Source organism: Myotis daubentonii, chromosome 21 (assembly GCF_963259705.1).
Source record: "Myotis daubentonii chromosome 21, mMyoDau2.1, whole genome shotgun sequence".
NCBI lineage: Eukaryota > Metazoa > Chordata > Mammalia > Chiroptera > Vespertilionidae > Myotis > Myotis daubentonii.
In genome coordinates, this window is record NC_081860.1 from 10,972,927 (window position 1) to 10,981,114 (window position 8,188).

Here is an 8,188-nt window from a genome sequence, read left to right on the forward strand (position 1 = left end):
CAGGCTGGGGAGGGGCAGGGAACAGGGGCCATGTAGGTAACTGGGCCTCCCGCTGCGCGCCTGAACTGGGTGACCTGGAGGAGCTGCTCAGGCCTTCCCATCCGTCTGCTTCCTGGTGTCGATGAGGGAAAGAGGCCAGGGGATTGGGTTTGAGTGGTGGTCTGAGTTCTCCAAGCTTGACTGTCCTTGCACCCACACACCCGCATAGCCAGAAAGCCCCCCCTCAAATCCTCGGGGGGGGGGCTCTGAATGCACCCGGAACCCTTCTGCTCTGAGGCAGGGCAGGACCCCTCATGCTCAGGGGGTCCCCCAAGCTTCCAGGAGCCGGGCTTTGGGACTTTTGGGGGGTGTTAGGGAGGAGAGTGACCTGGAGGCGGACAAGGACCTCAAGAGGGACAGACCCAAGCCCACTCCCGCTGTGTGGGCCCCGCTCCCCAAGCCTCGCTAAGAGGGGCTGGGAGCCTTCGTAGCCGGGTGTGCTGCTTGGGTTGCCATGGAAACGGAATGCAGATTTCCCCCAATTGCTTTTTTATTTGCTAGACATTGTAATACATCTTATGTTGCGACTGGGTGTGTGTGTGTGTGGGGGGGCGCGAAGGGAGGAGGGGGAGGGGCTGTCGGGAGCTGGCCTGCACCTTAACCACTCCGGGAAGTTGGGGAGGTGCGGGCGGGAGTGGCCCCGGCCCAGGCGGGTGCGGAGGTGGCGCGGGGGTGAGCTGTTCCCTCCCGCCCACCCGCCCGCGCGAGGTTTGTATGCAGGGCAGGGCCGGCCCGTCCGGGAGGGAGGCCCCCGCCCGGCCCCTCGCCATTGAGCTCACTCCTCGCCAGTTCTGCTCGGCTTCACGCTGCACACAGACCCCCCAACTGCACACAAAGGCAGCTGCCAGAGCCCGTGAAAAGTGATCAAATTATCAAGAACTTGACCTCACCGAGGGGCGAAGCTCCGGCAACCCCCAAGCCGTATGCTAATGGCGCGCAGGCCGACTCGTCGAATAATTCCATAAAGGCCGCATTGTTAGCGGCGGGGCAGCCCGGTCCACCCCTGCGCTCCCTCCACCCCCACCCCCGACCGGCCGCTGTCTCTCTCTCTCTCTCTCCCCCCTCTCTCTCTCCCTTCGCATTTGCATCCCAAAATCCCCGTCCCAGGCTCCGGGACAGGATTGTTCCCGCCTGATTTATGGGGTGAAGGCGAAGGCTGGCGCCTTCCCCGCCAGCGACCCCTCTGCAACCCCACCCCCCTCCGCTCCCCCGGCCCGCTCCACTTTGGGGTTCCTGCTTCGGCGCTGGGGGACGTGTGGGGGCGAGGGAGGAGGCGTGGGGGACAGCTGGCAAGTTCCTCCGGGGACGGAAAGTGTCCCGGAGAGAGAGAGCCGAGGGCAGGTACCTGGTCCGGGCGCGGCCGCTCCGCCGGGCTGGGTCCGCTGGGCCGGCGCTGGGCTGCTTTGGGGTCCTGTGGCTCGCGCGGGCCGGGGCGGCCGGCGGGGCGGGCGCTCGCACGCAGAAGTTGTGGGAGTCATTTCTACTTTCGGTTATCTAGCTTTATGACGGCTCTGTGGCACTCATACAGCTAGATAACCAAAGAGAGAAACGGGCCTCCCTTCGCCCCCGCCGCTGCCGCGCCGTGGGCCCCACGTGCCGCCGCCCGCCAGGCGCGGGGACCGGAGCGGGCGCCGCTCCCGGATCCCCCGGGGGGCACGCGGGGAGCCAGAGGAGACCGACAGACCCACAGACACCCTGACCCCCACCACCGGGGCCGGCAGCCCCCGCCCAGTCCCCTCCCTCCCTCCCTCCAGCGCCCTCCCTGCGCGCTCTCCGCGAACCCCCGTCCCGTGCGCCTGGGCGCCCGCGCCCGCTGCCCGCTCCGACGGCGTCCCGGGCGCGCGAAGGGCGCGGGTGCGGTGCGCGCGGCAGCCTCGGGCGCCCCGGCCGCCCCCAGCGCACTGGCCCGCCAGCCCTCCTCTCGCCGGCTAATCGCCCCGCGGGGAAGTGACGTCAGCCCCGGGACCGGCCAATCACAGGCTCGCATTCAAATCCCAGCCCCCTTCCCGCGCTCCGCACCACCCAGCCTTACAATGGCCTCGGCGTTCACGGCCGCCCCTCCCGGGGAGCAGGGCAGTGCCCCCTCTGCCCTCGAAAGGGCTCCGGCCGCGCGCCTGGGTGCGCACCGTCTGGCCTTCCCCCCAAGCTCCTCTGCCTCCCCCTAAAGCCCAGGGAGCCCGGCCGCCCCCGCGGACCCTCAGAGAGAGGGAGCTCCCGCGACCAGGTTGGGGGGACGCGCCTGCCGGGGCGTGGTGAAGGGCTCTCCAGGGCGGCCCAGTGCGCACTGGGGAGGCCGAGAGCCGAGAATAGGAGCCGTTTCACCTTCAACTTCCCTCTTCCTCTCCCCACGCCCGGCGCCTTGCTGTAGACCCAGCCCACGCGCGGAGCGGAGGGAGCGCCGAAGTGTCCTGGTTGCACGGTCCCACCCACAGTCCCTGGCGCGCGGCGGCGGTTCCCGAGCGGCGCTCCACTGGGGCCAGGCCCTGGCGCTCGGTCCAGACTGCTGGGTCCCCCTCCACCCCCCGCCCTCAGAGCGCATCGAGGAAAGTACAACCGATTGCGCCTGCACCTTCGGAGATGCCCTAGGCCCCGACTGGCTACATGCTGGTTACATTCGCGTTCCAATCACACAAGAGCGCACAAAGCCGAGCCTCTGGCCTCCTTCTAGGGCGCCCCCCACACACCTGACCTCACATGAAAGAGGCTCCTCAGGGGACAGGGGCTGCCACCTGGATCCCCCAGAATCACCCCACCTGAGCCTGACCGCAGACCTGGAGGCCTCATGAAAGCCTCCCAGAGGCCAGTGGCCCACGGGCGCCCCTTCTTGCTCACCCCAGCCATCACCCCCTTCCTCCTGGGTCCTGTGAGAGCTGGGGGGGAGATTCGGCACAAGCAGGCGGTGGATTCCCGGCTTTCAGTGGTCAGTGCACGGGGTTTCTGTGCCCAGACTCACCAAGAGGTTGGGCGGAAGTACCCACGAGGGTCCATTTCCGTAGGGCCTGGGGCGCTGAGCTGCTCAGAGCCAGGCCACCCCCTGGCCAAAGAAGGGGAGGGGGGGAGGAAGAGGATGGCTCGGAGAGGGTTTCGTGATTTTTTCCAAATATCCCTTTCTCCCAAGAACGACACATCTCCATTTTGCCAAGTTCCCGATGTTGCCAGGTGCCTGCTGCTCCCCAAACACAGCTGGTCTCAGCTTTGTTGTATTTCCATCCTGATCCTAAACCCACTTCCTCCCCAGCCAGCTCGTGCCAGACCAGGTCGGGCGTTTACCCTCTCCCTCCAAACCCCCTGCACACGCACATCCCTCCTTCCAGGAGGGAAGGGAGCTAGACAAAGCGGCCGCTGGGGAACGAGGGAGAGGCCCCGGGGAAGGAACCGCCTGAATTTGGGCCCGAGACAGTTAATTCCAAAGGATTATCATAATTGGGAGGCGCCCCTTGCTCCCCCTCCTCCCGCAGCTCCTAGGCCCGCTGACTCCCCTTCTTGGCCCCTATGCGCTGTGTGCGTGGCCTCCAGAGCCCCGGGCCCATTAGGGCCACCCGGCGGGAAGGGTGGGGATTCGGAGGTCGGAAAGGGCTGAGAAGCGCCTTCACCTGTGAGAGAGGGAGGGGGAGGGGACGGAGGGGAGGCGAGAGCAGGAAGGAGGCCTCGGGAGTGCGATTTAAGCAGGATTCTGCACAAAATGGCTCCGCAGCGAGGCTCCCGGAACGCGGCGGCTGCAGGCGCTGGAGGCCCGGCTGGCGAGCTGAGGGCGGGCGGTGGGGGCTCTGGGAGAAAGAATGAGACGCCTGATTTGGATCCAGTTCCGATGCCGGAGGCCACAGCCCTGGGGCCGCAGCTCTGCCACCCTCTTTGGGAAACTGAGTCCCTGGGTGGAGAGCAGGCGAGGCTGGCCAGGGAGGCTCCCGTGCCCTGCTGTTGTGGGGCTGAGCTGGAATCAGCGAGCCCTCCGGGTCCACCGAGGGGGGCCACGGGGTTACCCGGGCTCCAGGGTGTAGGCTGTGGGAGGAGGCTGCTCTGTGGGCTGGTGGCCGGCCTCCACGCGCAGCCGAGACAGGAAGTGGGCCAGGTGATGCGAGCCAGAGCCACATGGTTTGGGCTGGGCACCGCCCGCTGAGGGCGGCAGGCTGCTGGCAGGCTGACTCCAGGCCCGGTTCTGATCACCCTTCCCTATGCGATTCGTTCTATGCCATTCGTCCCACACGAGCCCCCTAGCCTCGACCTACGGGCCCTAAGGTCCGGGGAAAGCAGGCCCTGGGGCTGGCTGAGCGCTGGGTGCGGAGACCACAGCCCCGGAGGCGGCGCCGGGCCCTGGCCATGGTGCTGAGAGCCGCCACCGGCCGGGCCTCGCTCTCCAGCGCTGCTGTTGGCTGAACTTCCCCGGTTTCCACCCCCCTAGTCCCAAACCTGAGCTCCAGAGAAATCAGCAGCTACCAGGGCAAAGGGACAGGCGCCAAGGGAGCCCCAAGGGGCATGAGTCCCCCCAAAAGGATCCGGCTCCCTCCCAGGTGTCTACAAAAATGCCCACCCCTATTGTAGCCTGCAGATTCCCACAACTCGAAACCCCCTCGCATAGTATACACACACTTGGCCCAAACACCCATCTTGCCCGGTACACACACACACACACACACACACACACACACACACACATACGTGTACACAAGCGCTCTGGTACCCATCAGCGGCCTCGGCTGCCAGGGTTCCAGGCTGGCTTGGGCCCAGTTCCTATTTCCTGCTGGTGGTTACACAACTCGGTGGTGCAGGGGCCGTGAAAACAGGCTGGAGCGTGACACACCACCCCCCCCCTGCCCATTTCAGGACGCGGTAGTGAAGTAAGAGGTTAAGTGGAAGGAGAGTGGGCAGTCCTGACTTTGGACAACAGCCCTCTGCAGGCGCCGTGGTCCAGGGCTCAGAGCCTGAGACTCAGGGAGCTCCCCAAACTCCAGCCCAGACCTGACACTGGCCCCGGAGACCCAGGCTCCTCCCCCAGCCCCTCTGGGCCTTTTTCAGGAGACAGATCTGCAGTCACAAGCGAGGCTCAGTCCAGGGGGCCTTTGCCCACTGCTCCCTCCCTCCCTCCCTCCCTCCCTCCCTCCCTCCCTCCCTCCTTCCCTCCCTCCTCAGGCCTGAGCTTTGACCAAGCTGTTCCTCCTGTTGTCCAGTCTAGAAGCCCAGCACTGGACCAGCTCAGAGCCCCCAGAGTCCTGCACCGGGGTCCCCAGGACCCCCACACCCCCCTTCACCAACACCTGCTCAGCTGGGCTGTGATGCCCTCTTTGGCCTCCACTCCTGGCCTCTCTTTCCTCTTACACATGCGGGTTGTGGGCTCTGGGGAGGCCCAGGCTGGGAAGGAACCCAGAAATGCCCTCCTGGAAAGACTTGAGGGGAGCAGCACCCCCCCCCCCTGCGTCTCCAGCCGCTGGTGTTGCCCGTGGAGGCTCCTTCCCTGGGACCTTGCACAACCTCCCTCATCCCCAGCCTACCCGCTGGCCTCTGGCCCTTGATTGAATGCCAGACCCTGAGACTCCATCCTCTCCCTCTCTGTACCTGAAGAGTCCACCCCTCCAGCATATGGGGACTCAGAAAAGAGCCCCTTTTCAGCCCAGCACCCCATTTCTCCCCAGTTACAAAGACTTGGCTATTTCTGGATGCATGCCCAGTTCTCCTTCCGTGATCTGACCCCAGAGTCTCTCCCAGCTTCTGCCACCTCCCTGCCCTGCTGGAGACCAGCCTGATCCCCCCCATTCCCCAGCCTTCTCCCAGAGAAGCCCTCCACTACAGCCTCGACCTCCCCAGTCACCCTCATTCCTCCCAGACTCTGGCAACTGGGCTGGGTTGGAGGAGACACCCTCCAAAGACCTTAGAGGCCTGTTCCGGGCACGGAATGGGGAGCAGGACAGAAAGGATTTCCCAACCATTTCCCATCACAGAGGCGGCCCAGCATGCCGTAAATCTTGTCTAGAGTGGGCGCCGTGAGTTGCATGATTTCTTAAACTATTTTGGCGTCAGGAAGCCACTTTCTACGCTATGATTCCCGTGGGAGAGGGCTTGAGAAGGCAGAGGGGATGAACGGGCAGAGGGAAGGAAGGGGGAGCCAGGGAACTCCCCGGAAGGGCCTCACTTTGGAAACATTCTCTCCTTTTGGCTAAACCCGCTGCAGTCCCGCAACTTCCCTCTGGCCCCGCTCCCCTTCCCTTTTTGCAAACCCCGAGCCCTCACCTCTGGGCGCTTCCCACTGCCCCACGACCCTCGCCTTGGCCTTGACCATTTGTTGGGGTGATGGGTCCGGCCCCAGACGCCGAGCCCCGCCTTCCACGCGCAGTCGGAGCGCACCCCTCACCCCGCCGGGTGGCGATGCGAATGCCCGAGCCGCCCCTGCAGCCCACAGGAGCCGAGCAGGGATGCCCCAGCCTGGGCCACAGCGCGCGCGCGCCCGACCCGCTCCCCCAAATCAGAGACGCGGCAGGCGCGGCACTTACAGACCAGGAAGGGGGCCGGGGGCCCGCGAGGCAGCGGCGGGGGTGGGGCGGCAGCGGGGAGCGCGGCTCCGCGGCCCCTGATCTGGAGTGTCTCGGGTCTCGGGACTCGGGCCCGGCGGTGGCCGCTCTCCAGGCGCCCCTGCCCCGGCGGACGCACGCGGAGGGACGCGGAAGGCGGGCGCGGTGCGGTGGCGCGGGCGCTCCCGGCGGTTCGCGGCTGGTTCGCGGCTTGGCTGGGCTCTGAGCTGCTCCCAGCGCCGCCTTCGCTGGCGGGCACGGCCCGCAGTGACGTCAGCGCGGCTCCCCCGCCCCCCTCTCCTCACCCCAACCAGTGCGGAAAGGAGGGGGCGGAGGCGAGCGGCGCGGGGCGCTCAGCCCGGCTCCCCGGCGCTTCCTTCCCCAGCCCGCGCGCCTCCAGCCTTTCCCGGGGAGTCGCGGCGCCATGGGAGCCCTTCATTCCGCGCGTGATGCCGGGATCAGCCGGGGCCACCGCCACCAGCCGGGGAGGTGGCGGCGAGCGGCGGGTTGGAAGCCTCGCCGGCCGCTCTCAGCTCAGGGATCCCAGCTGCTTTGGGGAGAATGGAGAGGTGATGGGATTGGGGGGCGGGGGGCGGGGGTCTACTCGCTGGGCTGCAGAAGTGTCCGTTAGGCTAAGGGCATCCACGCTGGGTGGCAGATCTCGGGGCCCCCGTGTGAGCTCCGGGAAGATATTTTAGCTCAAAGGCAGCGTGTCCCGCCCGGAGCCAAGGGTGCCCTCCCGGTTGGGTCCTGCTTTTCCAAGACCCGGCGGCGCACCTGCCAACTCCACGCGCCGGGCCGCGGGCGTCCCCGAGCCGCTGTCCAAATGCTGAACTCGGCCTGGGGAGCGGCTCGCTGCGGGCGGGCGCCCCAGGCTCCCCCGCGCTCCGCGGGGCCCGCCCGCCGGGGCCGACTGGAGGTCCCCGCACACAGGACGCGAAGCCGGGGAAACTTTGCTGCTTCGGGAGGGGCTTGGAGGCTCCAGGGCAGCAGGCGAGCGACCCGGCGGAGGTGGGAGCCGAGGAGGCAGGCGGCGCAGCAGCGCGCCTCGCCCGCCCGCCGCCTTCCGCGTGCGCCCCGGCCGCTCGCCCTGGGTCCCCTCCGCCAGGGCGTTTCTCCCGCCGCCGCTGCAGGGGACGTCCCTCCGGCTGAACTTGTCAGCCGGGGTCTCCACATCCATCACCGGGCAGACAGACAGGCCAAGTTCACGAGCAGCGCCGTTAACCCCTGGCGCACCGAGCGCCGCCCACAGGAGGGAAGCGCGCGCCCTCCGATCCCACAGAGGCAGTAGCCGCCTCTACTACTTTCTTCTCCCCCAAACAACGCGGGCAAAGGGCTAAGAAGAGGAACAGAGGACTTGCAAACCCCCCTCCCCACCCTCATCATGTGAATTTACTGGCCTTTTTTTTTGTCATTTTATTTACACTTTTGTCTTCATAACCGCTCCGGTTTCTTTTTTTCTAAATGAGTTGGACACCAGGGTAAGGGACAGCTTTGGTAAATGTCTTTCCCTCCTCCCAGATGTGTGGCTGTGCTCACGGTGTGTGGGAAAATGAGAAAGTTTTCGAAAAACGTCAGAGAGAAAAAAATATTAATTGGCCTTCATGGCTACACCGAGAGGCCTGACTTTAACAGAAAAACAAAACAAA